General features: G+C 35.9%; 1 protein-coding gene across 2 annotated transcripts in view; it reads right to left on the reverse strand.

The window, feature by feature from the left end:
• Positions 1-20,048, reverse strand: part of wipf1b (WAS/WASL interacting protein family, member 1b) — a 76,211-nt gene that overhangs the window by 27,534 nt on the left and 28,629 nt on the right. For both annotated transcript variants that reach the window (XM_062059482.1, XM_062059481.1), the window contains exon 2: positions 7,141-7,248. The gene's annotated coding sequence lies outside the window, so the exon portion shown is untranslated. The remainder of the gene's footprint in view (positions 1-7,140; positions 7,249-20,048) is intronic.

A 20,048-nucleotide genomic window follows, 5' to 3' on the forward strand; every position in this document is an offset into this window, starting at 1 on the left:
TATGTACATATTTATATACAGATTTGAACAATAAGTTATTCACTGAAATATATTTATTAATTGTGGTTCTTACAAAAAATATATCTTATAAAAATATAAAAGCTAAAATGTCTCTTAAAGCTCTGCCCCTTTAATTAGTGCATACTAAATAATTTAACTTTAGCCTACTACTACAACCATATTATTTACCAGCAACATAAAGTGAAACAGAGGCAGAGGTGTCCTGCCACAGTCAGTAACAAATAAACAGAAAACAGTAGTGGTGGTAGATAGACACAGAGCTTCATCAAACATCTGATCCACTGAACAAAGAGCTCCAAAAATATTGATCCTACACTTCTCTTTTGTAAAGTAAATCTGAACAGCCGACACGGGCATCTACATCAACTATATGATTTGCCTGAGAAGCTGGACAGGACAAAAATAAATAAATAAATAAATAAATAAATAAATAAATAAAAAAATTAAGAAAAGAAAAAAATCTATTTGTGGCGGCCTTAATTCTTTCATGGCGGTCCGCCACAAATAAATGAATGTGTGGGAAACACTGAGTTATTTGAATGACTCTTACCATAATATGCTACGTTAACATACCAGGCACGTTCTCAGTTGGTTATTTCTGCGTCATATAACGTACACTTATTCAGCCTGTTGTTCACTATTCTTTATTTATTTTAAATTGCCTTTCACATGTCTATTCTTGGTGTTAGGTTTTATCAAATAAATGTCCCCAAAAAATGCGACTTATACTCCAGTGCGACTTATATATGTTTTTTTCCTTCTTTATTATGCATTTTTGGCAGGTGCGACTTATACTCCGAAAAACACGGTAGATACGCTGAGATTAGGTCTAAGTTCATTGTGTTCTTTTCATTTTTCCTCTGAATTTTCAACTAACTTGGAGTGTTTTGTCAAGAGGATTATCCGTGAATGTGCTTCTTCTATTTTTGCCCGACGTAAAACAACAAAAACAATCTGAAGTTGTCTTTATTTTTAAGTTATTATAATCATAATAATAATAATACCTGGGATTTATATAGCGCTTTTCTAAGTACCCAAAGTCGCTTTTACATGTAGAAGTTATTATGGCCCAGGTGGGAATAGACGTTCCTGATTCATCATTATTTTTGAAGCAATGACAGTTTTAAAGAGAAAACACCCTGCATGGCAGCTTTGTGTTATCACAGTCAACTTTCTCCTTACATTTTTAGTTTTTTGGTTTTTTTTATTGTATTTTTAGAATGTGCCGTTCAAACATTAGCTGCAGGCCACATTTTGGAAGCCCCCGTCCTAACGTCTTCAGCATGAACGGAGCCTTCACTCGTTGCCAAACTCCCCACCTGCTTTGAAGAAAGAGTCTTCAAGCAGCACTGAGGAACAACTGTTCTTCAGATCCTTTACGTCCCAGGACATTGTTAAACGTGTACGTCAGGCTCAGTCCCTCAACTCGCCGGCTCACGAGGGCCACGGATTGCATCACGTCGCTTGACACGCTCGTTTCCACCGCCAATACTCAGGTGTGATTCACGGAGACGCAGATTGTCGGGACAATAACAACGGAGGGGAAAATGTCATCGCAGACTTGCAACGTGTTGGCGGTGCAAGGAGTGTGCTGAGTGGCTAAGCTAACATCCTGTGCTGCATATGCATGACACACACACACACACACACACACACACACACACACACACACATACTGGTTATCATTTGGAATGGGGACCTAGTTTTTGATCATATCTTGTGGGCACCACCCTTTCTACAGGTTGTGGAGGCATAAAAAATTGCCCAGTTAGCTCATACACGTCTTTAAATCTCTGGATTGATGAAGTAATGTGCTGATCATTCTTACTGGGGACCCTGGGGAAAAAAGAGTTAATATGGTTCATGGGGACCAAATGTAAATAATTTTGCATAATTCACACAAATTTGTACGTGACTACTGAGGACCATTAAAAAAAAAAAAAAAAGTTCAAATTAAATATGACATGATCCTCAGAATACAGCACTACAGCTAATAATAATAATAATAATAATAATAATAATAATAATAATAATAATAATAATAATAATAATAATAATAGATTTTATTTGTAAAAAGCACTTTATATTGAGTTAACAATCTCAAAGTGCTACAGTGTATTACATTTTTTTTTAAATAACAATTTTACAAAAATAAATAAATAAATAAATAAAAAGATAATAAAGAAATAAATACAAATAAAAAATAGAACAGCCAAAAAGCTATAACTAGCATGCATACATCTAAAAAAAGTTTTTTTTTAAAAGGGCTTTTAAGCCTTTTTTAAAAGCATCCACAGTCTGTGGTGCCCTCAGGTGGTCAGGGAGAGAAATCCACAGACTGTCCTCTTATAGGAAGTTTCACCACTTAAATGTTAAATCAAATCCTGCATCTTCTGTGACGTTACTGAAAACTGCTATTTAGCGGTGATGAAGTTGTCTGCAACTCCAACTACCATATATAGAAGGATGGAACATTCTGAATGTGAATCATACTTTAAGGTAATAATGTTTTATAATCATGCTGTATGAAAATGTCATCCTAAGGAACACTAAACCAGATTTTGTTTTTGGAAAAGTATATTAGTTTTAACTATGGATGGATACCATACAGAATCACAGTACTATTAATGGTTAAACTTTTTTAAATGATTGACTATCATTTAAAAAGGTTTCCCTTTAGGGAACCTGTTTTTTTGTCCCCATACCATCAGAGGTCCCCTAAAGGTGACTGTGTAAACAGAATGATGTCCCCATTAAGTAAGCATTGCCAGAACACACACACACACACACACACACACACACACACACACACACACACACACACACACACACACATACTACCAGATGTGCTCTGTGCTTTTATTCAGCAGTGTAATTTGACCTTTCACTAAATCCAACAGTAAAAAAAATAAAAATAAATAAACATTCCGGGGGATGAATGTGTGTAAAAGAAAGCCTTTTATAAAGGAAGATTCTAAAACTTTCTATTCTAGGAACATCCTACTAAATGTGAAAGAGAACAAAACAGGCTTTGGTTCAAACTGACCAGTGTGAAAATGCCGTGAACACACCAACATGTACCAGGTGGTGGCGTTAAAAGTCATGTTTGATGGTCTCACGGCTGCTACCCAGGCTATTTGCTGTCTCTTTATTAGCTTTATTAGCTTTATGGCTTTGCTTCCATGCTGGAAATGAGACATATCGCATCGAATTTTGTTTTGTTTTGTTCCTAAAGCGATCATAACAACTAGGGATGTCCGATAATATCGGACTGCCGATATAATCGGCTGATAAATGCTTTAAAATGTGATATCGGAAGTTATCGGTATCGGTTTCAAAAAGTAAAATTTATGGGAGAAGTACAGAGCGGCAATAAACCTTAAAGGCACTGCCTTTGCGTGCCAGCCCAATCACATAACATCTACGGCTTTTCACACACACACAAGTAAATGCAAGGCATACTTGGTCAACAGCCATACAGGTCACACTGAGGGTAGCCGTATAAAGAACTTTAACACTGTTACAAATATGCGCCACACTGTGAACCCACACCAAACAAGAATGACAAACACATTTCGGGAGAACATCCGCACCGTAACACAACATGAACACAACAGAACAAATACCCAGAACCCCTTATATACATCCCCCCCATCAACCTGCCCCCCCCAACCCCGCCCACCTCAACCTCCTCATGCTCTGTCAGGGAGAGCATGTCCCAAATTCCAAACTGCTGTTTTGAGGCATGTTAAAAAAAATAATGCAGTTTTGTGACTTCAATAATAAATATGGCAGTGCCATGTTGGCATTTTTTTTCCATAACTTGAGTTTATTTATTTTGGAAAACCTTGTTACATTGTTTAATGCATCCAGCGGGCCATCACAACAAAATTAGGCATAGTAATGTGTTAATTCCACGACTGTATATATCGGTTGATATCGGAATTGGTAATTAAGAGTTGGACAATATCGGAATATCGGATATTGGCAAAAAAGCCATTATCCGACATCTTTAATGACAACAATTGTGGCAGTTTTTGATGCTGCACGTTCGCAACATATTTGGATCTTGTTCAAGAAAAAAACACAACTTTAGGACAGAGTCTTACGTTCAACCCAATGTAAAGATGCTACTCCAATGCAGTAAGACCCATGATGCATTGCTTTTCCACGTCACACATTCAAGCCCTATAGTAGTTGGCAAAATGTAAATGCAAAAACTAACTTTTTCCTGATCTGACATTTTTGGCCTCAAATCCGATCCATATTTGAGTTCCCCATTTAGCCCTCTTTGACTTTGAACGGTAACGAAAATAAGCACAATAACACATTTTTATGAAGCTGACCTACCTAAATTTAGATTTTGCTTGTATTGTTGCAAATCAGATGATGTATTTTTTAAATAAAAATAAAGTGACTGGTGCACAATAACTAAACAAAAACCAGCATTGGTTCCCATTTAAATGATTTGGGTATTGCCTTAATGACAAAAAAACACCAAAAAATGATTTTGTAACAACAATCATGAGAAAAATATTGATCTAATCACTTTAGTATTGGTTAATAGCGTCTTCTATTTGGCCCGTGAGACGTCATGAGTTCGCACTGTGGAGTGTTTTCAAATGAATCTTGGATACCAGGCTAATGCTACAGATGTACTGCTATCTTGTGGACAATGTGAGTAAATCAGGTCAATGACCCTTGAAAGTACTTTGATATAATAGCGCAGCATATACTTATGATACGATCCAAACAACCTTCCCTAGTCATGGAGAAAAAAAAATGCAACTAACATAAAGGTCAACACAAATGGTGTATATATATATATATATATATATATATATATATATATATATATATATATATATATATATATATATATATATATATATATATATATATATATATATGTATATGCACATATATATGTATGTATATATATATATATATATATATATATATATATATATATATATATATATATATATATATATATATATATATATATATATATATATATATATATATATATACATACATACACATATGTACATATACATATATACACACATATAAATACATGTATATACATATATACATACATATATAAACATATATGTACATATACATATACATATATACACATATATATATCTATATATATATACACATACACATATACATATATATGTATAGTCGAGGTTTCTGTGGTTTATCCATTATACAGTGCTCAATACCGGGGTAAATAGCCTCTGTGTTTTTTCCTGACCTAACGTATATATACATATGTATGTATATATATATATATATACATATACATACAGACATATATATATATATATATATATATATATATATATATATATATATATATATATATATATATATATATATATATATATATATATATATATATATATTCGTTGTGTGTGTGCGTGTCTAGCTTGCTTAGCTATTCCTTTCCCCATAGTGCTCCAGTAGTACTTGGAGGTAAAAGTTTATTTCTTTTTGGAAGATTAGCATCTTTACTGTGAATAGACAACCCGTTTGTTGCAGCTCGCTCTTAAATTGGAGCTGGTGTTCTGGCAAGACATGCACCCTCTTGGAACGCATGCAACTACTGCCCGGGCGTAACAAGAAATATGGAAATATAATTGGTTCTTTTTGAGCGTCCATCCCGTCCCTTTTGAAGGAACCTTTCAGAAGAGTACAACCTTTAGCATTTAAACACCGGGACACAGCTGCAGCAAAGATCGGCTGGGCTCGGGAAATCATTGGCTGATCGCCAGTCGGTACAAAAAAGGCAAATATGATCGGGAGACATTTTAGCAAAAATGTTACATACTATGTAATAATGTTTTTTCTTATCTCTACTATTATGGTTAATTATCAGTAATTTTACAGGATTAAACATGTAATACATTTAAATGTATTTTATTTATTTGTATGTAATATATGCATTTATTCTATGTATTACATACATTTTACATATATATATTAGGGCTGCAACAACTAATCGATTAAATCGATTAAAATCGATTATTAAAATAGTTGCCGATTAATTTAGTCATCAATTCGTTGGATCTATGCTATGCGCATGAGCAGATTTTTTTGATTTTATTTTTTTTAATTAAAAAAAAATAATAATAATTTTTTTTTTTTTTTTACTAAATCTTTATTTATAAAGTGCAACATTTACAAACAGCTGAGAAACAATAATCAAAATAAGTATGGTGCCAGTATGTTGTTTTTTTTCAATAAAATACTGAATAGGATAGAAATGTAGTTTGTTTCTTTTATCCGATTATTAATCGATTAATCAAAGTAATAATCGACAGATTAATCGATTATCAAATTAATCGTTAGTTGCAGCCCTAATATATACATATATATATATTTTTTTTTTATATTATATTTTATAAAAATTTTATTTTTATGCTCCTTTTGGAGCACTGAACTGTGCGGTTTATTATAATTACAAGAAATGTATTATAGTCAATTATAATTATTTATTTTACATAATAATAATAGTAATAGTAATAATAATAGTAATAATATTAGTGCTTACAGAATGTTAGAAACATATCAGATATAAAAAAAACATTAAACATCATTAAAATACGTCGAAAAATAATAAACAAAATAAACAAAAATAAATGTTAAAAATACGTCAAACACTATAAAAATAAAATGAAAATAAAACAAAAACAAATAATAAAAGTACTTCGAACAAAATAAAAATAAAAATAAAAAACATTTTACAAAAATAAATAAATAAAAATACGGCAAACATCAGCAGGAGCTGGTTCAATAAAAAGCCCTGCGAAAATATATATGCTTAATAATCAAATAAATGTGTGTTTTCAGTTATCTGACACATTTTGGCTGTGTAACGCTGCAGTATACGCATTTTAAAATCATATCAAATTTGAGAAAAAAATGGCATCATTGTTGGTTCTTGTATCAACAAAATGCACGTATTTAAACGGTGAACGTTCCGCCGTGTGCCCCTAAAAACCCCAGCTCCAAACGTGCCCTGAGGTCAAACAAAGGTGGCGGCTTTCAAACATGGACGGCGTCCACGCCGGCGCCACAAAAGACAAGATGAAGTCCACTTACTCAATCTGCGTCCATAGAAGAATCAGCAGCACGTTGGGCAGACAATAGAAGAAGCACCTCAGTTCCGTCCTCATGAAAATGCAAAATGCGAGCAGCAGCCACATGCAGCTGAAAAGGAAAAAAAAAAAAAAGCAGAAGATGAAGCGGTTGCTAGAATGTAAAAAAAACAAAAAACGACGAGAACTTCCTGTAAACTCTGACAAGGCGAGCTTCACATTCAGCAAACGCCACTTCTTCTTTCTCACTTCCTATTTAGTTCACCCTAAACATGCTCCTTCATCTTAAAACCATTAAAACATATGTGCAGCAAGTCAGCATGCCATCACCATATATGGTCATTGACAATTTAACGCAATTGGATTTATTCCTCCTATTATTTACCATTTTCAATCAAATCATTTGAGCCTCAATGCAACTGGACTCACGGAGACAGATGTTGTTCACAATGTGAAGGAATAACAAACTGCTTGAAGTTGCACTCTAACCCACACAAAACTTGTTTGTGCTACGTTTGTGCTGTTTTCGTTTTTGAGTTATGAAAGATGGTTTTTTTTTTTAGGACAGTCCAAGTTCACCCAGCCCCCAATTGTCTTCTAATTCAACCAAAATAGTCTCATTTGTGCTACATTTGTGCTGGTTTGTGCCGTTGAAATGGTTAATTGTGCTGCTTTACAAATTCAACCCAAATAATCTCCATTGTTTGTGCTACGTTTGTGATGTCTTCATTTTTGAGTTATTAAAGATGCTTTTTTAGGAAAATCGAAGTTCACCAATTCCCCGTAATTCCACCAAAATAGTCTCATTTGTGTGTGCTACATTTGTGCAGGTTTGTGCTGTTGAAACGGTTAATTGTGCTGCTTTACTTTTAGATTTATTAAAGAATTATGTTTTCGGAAGTGCTCCAAATTCAACCAAAATAATCTCGATTACACCGCCTTCCGCCCGAATGCAGCTGATATAGGCTCCAGCACCCCCAGCGACCCCAAAAGGGACAAGCGGTAGAAAATGGATGGATGTTTGAGCTACGTCTGTGCTGTTTTCATTTTTGATTTATTAAAGATGCTTTTTTTAGGAAAATCAAAGTTCACAGAGCCCCCCATTTCCCCCTAATTCAACCAAAATAGTCTCATTTGTTTGTGCTACATTTGTGCTGGTTTGTGCTACATTTGTGCTTGATTGTGCTACCTTTGTGATGGTTTTTGCCGCTGAAATTATTAATTTTGCTGCTTTACTTTTTGATTTATTAAAGAATTATGTTTTCGGAAGTGACATCACCAGCTCTACGCCATGCTCCAAATAATTCAACCAAAATAATTTTAGTTGTTTGTGCTACATTTGTGCTGTTTTAATTTTTGGATTATTAAAGATGCCTTTTTATGAAAATCAAAGTTCACCAAGCCACTCATTTCACCCTAATTCAACCAACATATTCTCATTTGTTTGTGCTACATTTGTGCTGGTTTGTGCTACATTTGTGCTCAATTGTGCTAGTGTGTGCCGTTGAAATGGTTAATTGTGCTGCTTTACTTTTGATTTATTAAAGAATTATGTTTTCGGAAGTGACATCACCAGTCCTAGGCCATGCTCCAAATTCCACCCAAATAAACTCAATTGTTTGTGCTACGTTTGTGCTGTTTTCATTTTTGAGTTATGAAAGATGCTTTTTTTTAGGACAATCCAAGTTCAACCATGCCCCAAATTTCTCCTAACTCAACCATAAGAGTCTAATTTGTTCATGCTACATTTGTGCTGGTTTGTGCCGTTGAAATGGTTAATTGTGCTGCTTTACAAATTCAACCCAAATAATCTCCATTGTTTGTGCTACGTTTGTGCTGTTTTCATTTTTGAGTTATTAAAGATGCTTTTTTAGGAAAATCGAAGTTCGCTGAGCCCCCCATTTCCCCCTAATTCAACCAAAATAGTCTCATTTGTTCGTGCTACATTTGTGCTACATTTGTGCTGTTGAAACGGTTAATTGTGCTGCTTAACTTTTTGATTTATTAAATAATTATGTTTTCGGAAGTGTTCCAAATTCAATCAAAATAATCTCGATATACCCCGCCTTCCGCCCGAATGCAGCTGAGATAGGCTCCAGCACCCCCAGCGACCCCGAAAGGGACACTCGGTAGAAAATAGATGGATGGATGTTTGTGCTGTTTTCATTTTTGATTTATTAAAGATGCTTTTTTAGGAAAATCAAAGTTAACCAAGCCCCCCATATCCCCCTAATTCAACCAAAATAGTCTCATTTGTTTGTGCTACATTTGTGCTGGTTTGTGCTACATTTGTGCTCGATTGTGCTACCTTTGTGATGGTTTTTGCCACTGAAATTATTAATTTTGCTGCTTTACTTATGTGAATGTGTGTGTGAATGGGTGAATGCGGAAATAGTGTCAAAGCGCTTTGAGTTCCTTAAAAAAAGGTAGAAAAGCTCTATACAAGTATAACCCATTTACCATTTACTTTTTGATTTATTAAAGAATTATGTTTTCGGAAGTGACATCCTCAGCCCTACCCCATGCTCCAAATTCAAACAAAATAATATCAATTGTTTGTGCTATGTTTGTGCTGTTTTCATTTTTGAGTTATTAAAGATGCTTTTTCAGGAAAATCAAAGTTCACTGAGCCCCCCATTTCTCCCTAATTCAACCAAAATAGTCTAATTTGTTTGTGCTACATTTGTGTGGTTTGTGCTACATTTGTGCTTGATTGTGCTACATTTGTGCTGGTTTGTGCCGTTGAAACGGTTAATTGTGCTGCTTTACTTTTTGATTTGATATAGAATTAAGTTTTTGAAAGTGACATAGCCTATACCAAAATAATATCAATTGTTTGGGCTATGTTTGTGCTGTTTTCATTTTTGAGTTATTAAATATGCTTTTTAAGGACAATCAAAGTTCACTAAACCCCCATTTTCCCCTAATTCAACCAATATAGTCTCATTTGTTTGTGCTACATTTGTGCTGATTCTCGTTACATTTGTGCTCGATTGTGCTACGTTTGTGCTGGTTTGTGCTGTTGAAATGGTTAATTGTGCTGCTTTACTTTTTGATTTATTAAATAATTATGTTTTCAGAAGTGACATCACCAGCGCAACGCCATGCTCCAAATTCAACCAAAATAATCTCAATCGTTTGTGCTACGTTTGTGCTGTTTTCATTTTTGAGTTATTAAAGATGCTTTTTTAGGAAAATCTAAGTTGACCAGCCCCCCATTTGCACCTAATTCAACCAAAAATAGTCTCATTTGTTTGTGCTACATTTGTTCTGATTCGTGCTACATTTGTGATGGTTTGTGCTGTTGAAATGATTGATTGTGCTGTTTTGGGGCCGTTTTTGGGTCATTAAAGTTTACGAATGTGATGTCATCAAACCTGAGTCATGTTCCAAATTCAACCAAAAAAGTCTCAATCGTTTGTGCTACGTTCGTCCCACTGAAATGGTACTTTTTTTTTGCCGTTTTTGTTTTTGAGTGATTTAGGAGTCTTTCATAAATCATAGTTCACCAAGCCCCCCATTTTTTTTAAATTAAAGTAAAATGATCTCAATCATTTGTGCGAGTTTGTGCCAGATGAAATCATCAATTGTGCTGCTTTACAGCTGCTTTTAAAGTTTCCAGAAGTGACATCACCGGCCCCCTGTCATGCTCTGAATTCAACCAAAATAGCCTCAACCCTTTGTGCAACGTTTGTGCCGTTGAAGTTATCAATTGTGCTGCTTTACTTTTTGGAGTTATTCAATACAAACGTTTTCAAAAGTGACACAACCAGCACCCTCGTTATACTCCAAAACCCTCCAAAATAACCACATTTCTTACAGCTGTGTTTGTGCTGGGTTGTGCAATTAAAATGATCGACTGTGCTGTTATGGTTTTAACAATATTAAAGCACAAAAGTTCCGAATATGACGAGACATTTTACACTAAATCCGAAAGTAGTGTCGTCCCGATACTAGGCTTGTCCCAATATCAATATTTTGGTACCAGTAACAGTACTAAAATAGATCCACCCATGGCGTTTGTTTACATTCAGACTACAAAGGCGGACGCGCACAATTTTACAGGACTTATGCAGATCCCAAATACAGATCAGCAGGTACCAGAAGGTAAGAAAAGTTGCTTTTGCATAATATTGCAAAACAAATGCCAGATAATATGTCTTACCTTATACACAAACCATAATAATACTCCTATGTTGAAGCACAGTCCAATCCATCAAGCGGTGCGGCTTCATAGCTTACCAAAGTCCTACTAAAACATTTTGATAGATTTTTGAGCGCCGTGTGTAATGTTCTATATTTTCAATGGAACATTTAAAATGTTGGTGTTGCTTACTTGAGTCATATTGCAGTCTACACCTATCTCTTATGTGTGACTGCCATCATATTGCAGTCTTCACATATCTCTTGTGTGTGACTGCCATCTACTGGTCACGCTTATCATTACACCATGTATCAAATAAAATTGCTTCGAGGTCTGTAAGCAAAACCAGAATTATTCCGTACATTAGGCGCACCGAGTTATAAGGTCGAGTTTTGAGGGAAAAAAAGGCTTTTAGTTGGGCCTTATAGTCCGGAAAATGCGGTACTTTATATAAGTTTTGGGTGATACTACAAATTTGAAAATGGATCCAATACCGAGAAGTTACAGGATCATACATTGGTCATAATTAAAGTTCTAATATCCCCAGGGACGTTTTTCCTGAGTTTATAAACAATAAAAAGGACAAAAGATTTTTTGATAATAAAAAATATAGACGTAATCAGTGTAATATCGACTATACACGGCTCTTGTACCGTTACGGTTGATGTTTGTGTAGATCCACCCATTTGTTTACATTCAGGAGCGCTGGCTTGCTGTTAGCCATTAGCTACTGTATCCTCCTCAGTGTTGGGACTAACGCGTTACAAAGTAACGCGTTACTGTAACGCCGTTAGTTTCGGCTGTAACTAGTAATCTAATGCGTTATTTTTTATATTCAGTAACTCAGTTACCGTTACTACATGATGCGTTACTGCGTTATTTTACGTTACTTTTAATGTGGTATGAAGTGTGTTTTATCGAAGCGCTGATTCTTCTAGTGTCACAAACCGGAGAAGAGAGACCTGCGCTCTGTGTGTGTGTGAGCGTGAGTGTGGGCTAGGGATGTGCGTATCGATCCTGTGGTATCGATATATCGATACTCACACGCTACTCATTTGGTATCACTTTTCTGAAAAAAGTATCGATATAAACCAAAAAACGGCGTGTGGGGGGTGCAAGCATCACTTTCAGATGTTTTTGATGACTTACTTAACTTCCTATGTGCTGGGACACCCCTGTACCTGGCAGAGTATAGAGCTGGCCCAGTCACGTGACAGGAGACAGCCAATGAGCGTGGTCAACGTGCAACACACACACAGCCAGCCGACAGCGATGCAGCCAGGCATATCCAGTGTCAGGCATTGTTTATTTTTTTTTTTTTACTGAATATTTTTGTTTAAATGATTATCCTAAATTCAAATAATTTCCACACAGGGGAATTTACTGTTAGTTGAAAATTGCTTGAGTATTTAAAACAAGATAAGAAAGAGATACAATTTGGAGATTCTTCATCTTTGCATTACAGTTTTATTTTTTTCCAAGAAAATCTTGAAATATATGATTGAATGTGATTTTGGTTTTAATCTGTAACATGCTACATTTCGAAAACATTAGCCTATTTCATATTTCATTAATTGCTAATTATATCACAAACTTTAAAAAATAACTGCAGCTTCTTGCGATTCGGATTTGACAGTTAATTGGAAAGCCCTAATATCGAATTATTATTATATATAATATATAATTATTATTATATATAATATTTAATTTATTTTTCATATTTATGTTATTTATTTTAATTTTACTTTTATCATATATTGACCATAATACATGTGGTATAAATGGTCTGTATTTGTCTTGTGATTTGTCCTAAATAATAATAGTAATAATATTTTTGACTGACAAAAATTGCCAATAAGAAATTATTATTATTTTTAATTTTTTTATTTTTTTATAATGTCCTGCCCAGCTTCTCGGGCAAATCATATAGCAGATGTAGATGCCCATATCGGCTGTTCAGATTTACTTTACAAAAGAGAAGTGTAGGATACTTCTCTTGTTGCCTTACTTGTATTTTGACTTTATTAAATGTATTTATATTATCATTTGGTGCAGCCGGGCCGGAGCAGGAGGGGATAGAAAGAGAGAAAAAGGAAGACAGAGGGGGGAATTGTGGGGACAAGAGGGGGATTAGACAGAGAGACAAAAACAACAACGGCAAACACAACAACAACAACAACAGAGCAACATCAGCAAATACGACATGTACAAATATGATGGTAAAAGTAATAGCAAATAAGCAGTTAGCGAAAATTTTAAAAAAAAAATACAGAAATGACAATGAGCATTATTACACTAAAAATGGAGCAATATGAATACCAATAGAAATAGTGCTATTGATAATAAACAATACCAGTACTTTACCTTTATTATCAACAATACAATTGTTCAAATGCAACAATACATATACGTAATGATAACTTGAGATACGAAAGAATGCAGAAAAATGGAGGGGAAGAAAGAGAAGCAACCTTAACCTTGTAGATTGTTATAGTAACAATAGGTTAAGCTTTGTCAGTGTGCCATGTGTTATGCCAATAAGAAATTAATGGTATCGGTATCGGTATCGATGAAAATGCAAGAAAAAGTATCGGTATCGTATCGAATCCTAAAAGTGTGGTATCGCCCATCCCTAGTGTGGGCCTGGGGTGGAGGAGGAGGAGGAGAAGAAGGGGGGGGGGGGGGCGTGTCTGATCATGGCGGAGCTGCAGTCGAGTTTGTTAACATGGAGATATTTTCGCTACTTTTCTTTTGTCGAGCACAAAGAAAATAACATTTTAGTTAAATGTAAATTGTGCTTTGGATCAAAGATCCCCTCTACTGCCCAAAACAGCAATTCAAATCTGCTGAAACAAGCTACATAAACAACATGTTTCGACGTAGCTAGTAAAGAGAGACAGAGACTCCGATGCCACTTCACCTCCATTTAAGGATTAACTCTGCCTCTGCTCATCATTCAGCACTGAAGGTACACACTCTGTTAAGCAATGTTCCCTCTAATTGTTTATGTGCGAGCAAACGCAAAAACTCCCTGAGCATTGAGTGGAGGCCATGTGAGCAACATCAGACGTGCACACTGTGGCTACACCAGCAGCACACCTGGCCCAAACCTGACGAAATAACAACTTACATCTCCATCCATCCATTTTCTACCGCTTGTCCCTTTCGGGGTCGCTGGAGCCTATCTCAGCTGCATTCGAGCGGAAGGCGGGGTACACCCTGGACAAGTCCCCACCCATCGCAGCTAGGGCCAACACAGATAGACAGACAACATTCTCTTATTATTATAATCAAATGACAGTAGTCATTTCCTTTTCTAATATAAGTGTTTAGGCCCGCTTACCATGACAATAACAACAAATATTGTTTTTCATGAACTGTGTACTTGTATTGTTTGTCTGGGTGGAGGTCCTGCTTTGGAAAAAATTTGTACCCCTTTCAGACATTGCATTTAGTTCCCATTAAAACATGCACATGTTGCACAATGAGATGTAAGCAGGGGATCATGTGTACATTTCTGCAACTTCCTGTTTGTAAAAAATATATTTTCATTAGTATTTATTTAATATACTAACAGCATTTCATGATTAATATTTATAAATTAAGATTCCTAATAAATGACACTAGATTAAGCACACATTTGATTGGTAAATCATAGAGTAACAACCTGGAATGACACTTTATGTGTGGTTTTGGAGTTGTCCGACTTTTTGTGTGTCTGTAAACGCATCACTGGCTAAGTGCCAGATGTGCATGTGTTGGCGCAAGTGAGAAAGAGCGAGCGGCTGCTGTTGATATAACAACGTTGCTTTTGGTCTGGTTTGTACTGCAGAAAATGACCACTTTTGCTAGATATAATTTTTTTTACTAATGTTTTGGTGATGTGTTTATGGCCGACAATAAAGAGTTTTGCTCAGTAAAGTGATGGATGGAATTCATGTCCTCAAAGCGGCTCGACAGACGTTACAATATTTGAAAAATGATGACGAAAACTGTTTTCTCTGTTGTGTCCGTGTGTCGAAAATTGTTATGCGCTTATTTTTTTATTTGATTTTGTGCGTGGCATAGATTTGCCGTGCGCAGAGGACGCTTGAGCTGTGCGCAATTGCACAGGCGCGCACCTTAGAGGGAACGTTGCTGTCAATTCTCTTATATACTCTTTCATCCTAGACTTCTAGAGTGTTTGATTATCACATCACTCTAAATGTATAGACCAGGGGTGTCAAACTCATTTTAGATCGGGGGCCACATGGAGGAAAATCTACTCCCAAGTGGGCCGGACTGGTAAAATCACGGCACGATAACTTAAAAATAAAGACAACTTCAGATTGTTTTCTTTCTTTTTTTAAATAGAACAAGCACATTCTGAAAATGTACAAATCATAATGTTGTTGGGGGTTTTTTTACACTTACATGTTGTGGTTAACAGTATTCTATCTTTATTTGTCATTATTTATACTTTCTGAATAAATTATGTGATAATATTCATCAGTCAAATCATTGGTGTTGATTTTCAATCTATCAAGATAAAAAAAATAATATCAAAATCATGTTATTCATGTAGTTTGATCATTTTCCTGGACTGGTACACTCACATCATGTGGTTACTTCTTTTTTTTTTTTACATATGTAGCATCATCCCCAATGATACAAAGAATTGCTATTGCGACATCTAGTGGACACATTTAGAACGGCGGTTTCTTTCATTCCAAAATTTCGGCTCATTTTTATATTTAGCAAACTTATCCCGCGGGCCGGATAAAAGCTGTTCGGGGGCCTGATCCGGCCCACGGGCCGTACGTTTGACACCCCTGGTATAGACTATAAAGTTCACAAACATGGGTGAGGTGGGGGGGGGGGGGTGTATTGTAGCGTCCCGGAAGAGTTAGTGCTGCAAGGGGTTCTGGGTATTTGTTCTGTTGTGTTTATGTTGTGTTACGGTGCGGATGTTCTCCCGAAATGTGTTTGTCATTCTTCTTTGGTGTGGGTTCACAGTGTGGCGCATATTTGTAACAGTGTTAAAGTTGTTTATACTTCCACCCTCAGTGTGACCTGTATGGCTGTTGATCAAGTATGCCTTGCATTCACTTGTGTGTGTGAAAAGCCGTAGGTATTATGTGACTGGGCCGGCACGCCAAGGCAGTGCCTTTAAGGCACGCCCCCAATATTGTTGTCTGGGTGGAAATCGGGAGAAATTCGGGAGAATGGTTGCCCAGGGAGATTATCGGGAGGGGCACTGAAATTCGGGAGTCTCCCGGGAAAATCGGGAAGGTTGGCAAGTATGACTGGGAGACGCAACTGCTCTGTACTTCTCCCTACGTCCGTGTACCACTCCGTACAGCGGCGTTTTAAAAAGTCATACATTTTACATTTTGAAACCGATAGTTTCCGATATTACATTTTAAAGCATTTATCGGCCGATAATATCGGCAGTCCGATATTATCGGACACCTCTAGTATTTTTCATTAGTACCGCCGTACTTTATTAGTACCTGTATACCGTACAACCCTATCTGGAAGTAGTCTTTTGTTGTTGCTAGCAAGCTAAAGTGCTAACAGCCACTCACTTTTTAAACGTTTACACTTGTCTTATTTTGAATGTTTGTCAACCTTACATACTTTACGTTTGCACACTTTTATTACATTGTGCAAGTGTACTTTAATTTAAAAGTAGTGTAATATTTTCACAGCGGCTACTTCCTGTTCTCTCAGCGTGGCACTTCTTGCTTTCTTTTCTGACTTTTTTTAATTTTTTTTTTTTTTGCAACTCGAGGAGACGCACGAGCTTTGTGTTCTTTAGCCGTTCTTTGGCCTCGGCTGAGGGGGCGAGAACCGAACCTGTCGGAGCTGGCGCACTCGTCTGCTAACAATAGCGGCGTCTGATGTGGCGTGCAAGGGGTCTCTGCCAGAAGCCCAACGCCGCGCACATAAATGATAAATCAGCACGGGGCCTCGTCTGAGTAAACATTAAAAAGGAATTTCGCTGCAAAGTGGAGTCAGTTCAGGTTGCATGAAACTATTTATTACTGTCTTTATTTTTGTGTGTGCACACCTTTCTTTGGAGCTGGCACAAGCATTGGCTGGTAAAGTTTGATGTGTTGAAGCGTGATATTTTTTTTTTTGGGGGGGGTTGCAGAACATTTGGTGCAAATACCACGGAAAATGTGTTCCGCTGAACAGTGAAGAAGTTCCAAAGCGACGGACGCCATGTTTGTTTACATTGAGCTCAGGTTTACAGCACCAGCAGGGAAACAGGAGCGCTTGATTTGCTCACCCGAACAACCTACAGCACATTGATTGATTGATTGAGACTTTTATTAGTAGGTTGCACAGTGAAGTACATATTCCGTACAATTGACCACTAAATGGTAACACCCGAATAAGTTTTTCAACTTGTTTAAGTCGGGGTCCACTTAAATTGATTCATGATACAGATATATACTATCATATATACTATCATCATAATACAGTCATCACACAAGATAATCACATTGAATTATTTACATTATTTACAATCGGTACAGGTAATCTTGCCTCATTATAATCGTGTTTTTATGTGTGCTATTTTGTAATATTATCAAATTTATCAGTAAAAGGTAGATCATTTTTTGGCCAATATCTGCCCTAATTATTCTTCTTGTCATTAGAATCATTATAAATATAAGATAATAATAATTGTATAATTATTAATATTATATATTAGGACTGTAACGATATACAATAATAACTAGATGAGGCAATTCCTGAAGGAAGTGCGTGTGAATGCTGAAGTTGAACTGAAATCTTGGAATTTTTTTTTTTAGAATTGTAGAAGTACACAATTCCCAAACAGGCTTAATAGTTTGAAGTTGGAACAGTTTGAATCAGATGAAAAATGTTGGAGTTGTGGAACTTTGAAGAATGTCCCATTGATTTAAATGGGGATTTCCCAAAAATTTGGGGATTTCGGGAAAAGCGGGAATTTTTGTGAAAATTGTAAAAAACTTTAATGTTCTGAATGAGTTGAAATGGTTGGTGTTGGGATTTCTCAAATCGGTCGATAAATGTTGTAGTAGTAACATGTTGAATTGAGAAATGGTATTACGGAATTCCTGGAATTTCTGGAAAAACAAGAATTTTTCCAGTTCAAAAAACAACTTTTTTTTTGTCCTGATTAAGAGGAATGTTTTGACGGTGGAATGGTTGAAGTGGGTTGAAAAATGTTGGAGGAGTAGTCGCCACAATAAAAGGGTGGAAATAGGGCTTTGGAAAACCAGGAATTCTGGAAAATCCTGGAATTTTTTGGAACTTGAAAAAAGAGTAGTTTGAATTTCCAGGATGGTGGAATTTGTTGAAGGTGGAATGGTATGGATAGGTTGAAAATGTGGAAATGGTGAAAGTTTGAAAAATGGCCAATTCATTTTAAATGGGAAAAAATGTTCCAAGAAATCTGGGAATTTTTGGAATTTGTCACGGGAAAGCCCGCGATTCCCGAATAGGTCATCATTGTGTGAATGCTTTAAAGCACTCACACAATGATAACCGCGGTAAAACTCCCGACCGTGAGTACAACCGTAAGAAATAAAAATTATCGAAAAACCGCGACTGATAACCACACGTTGACATACTTATGGACCAGCTAGCATTAGATTGCTAGCTTGCTTAAATGCTAAAACAGGAGCCATTAACGTCGTTCCCCAGTAAAAAAAAAAAAAACGTCACATAAACCGGAAGTAAAACAAAGTGATTCATTTAAAAAATATTCTGAAACGCTTTCAAATCAAAGTGGACAACGATGAACATATTCATCACACAATTAAAAATAAATCTTACGGAGCGAGAAAAATATTTTTCTTCTGCCAAAGATGTACATAGTGAGTCTACTTATTTTATTTGTATTTTTTTATATATAAAATTTGGGTAAAAGATTTCAGTGCGTGTAAAAGTACTTCTTGAGCACATTCAACAATACCGCGATAATAATGCTAATTGTGATAATTTGGTCAAAATAACCATGATTTGCAATGTTTATACGGTTATATTGTATAATCATAAACATTTCAATAAGAACAAGGATGATGAAGATTATTATCCTTATTATTATCAAATGTTACTTTTTTTCATATTTTGTGCATTTTTTGTACTGCGAGACTGCACAGTGTGCAATAATAATAATAATAATAATAATGATAATAAAGTACCAATGATTGTCACACACACACTTGGTGTGGCGAAATGATTCTCTGCATTTGAACCATCACCATTGATCACCCCCTGGGAGGTGAGGGGAGCAGTGGGCAGCAGTGAGCAGCAGTGGTGGCCGCGCCCGGGAATCATTTTTGGTGATTTAGCCCCCAATTCCAAGCCTTGATGCTGAGTGTCAAGCAGGGAGGTAATGGGTCCCATTTTTATAGTCTTTGGTATGACTCGGCCGGGGTTTGAACTCACGACCTACCGATCTCACACACATTGGCCCTAAATTACACCAAAAAACTAAATCCAAGTTAGAAAATAAAATAAAATATAAATTGTTGTAAAAATGTCAAATATGTGTAATTAACTATCCGAGAAGGCAAATATAAAATGTGTAATTAAAAAAACAAGGCACAAATTTAGCAACAGCCACGCCTTCGAGTCATTGTTTGCTTACACCCCTCCCAACACACACACACACACACACACACACACACACATATTGGTTATCATTTGGAATGGGGACCAAGTTTTTGATCATCACTTGTGGGGACCACCCTTTCTACAGGTTGTGGAGGCATACTTTTTTTTTTGGT

The sequence above is a fragment of the Entelurus aequoreus genome, linkage group LG09 (assembly GCF_033978785.1).
Source record: "Entelurus aequoreus isolate RoL-2023_Sb linkage group LG09, RoL_Eaeq_v1.1, whole genome shotgun sequence".
Taxonomy (NCBI): domain Eukaryota; kingdom Metazoa; phylum Chordata; class Actinopteri; order Syngnathiformes; family Syngnathidae; genus Entelurus; species Entelurus aequoreus.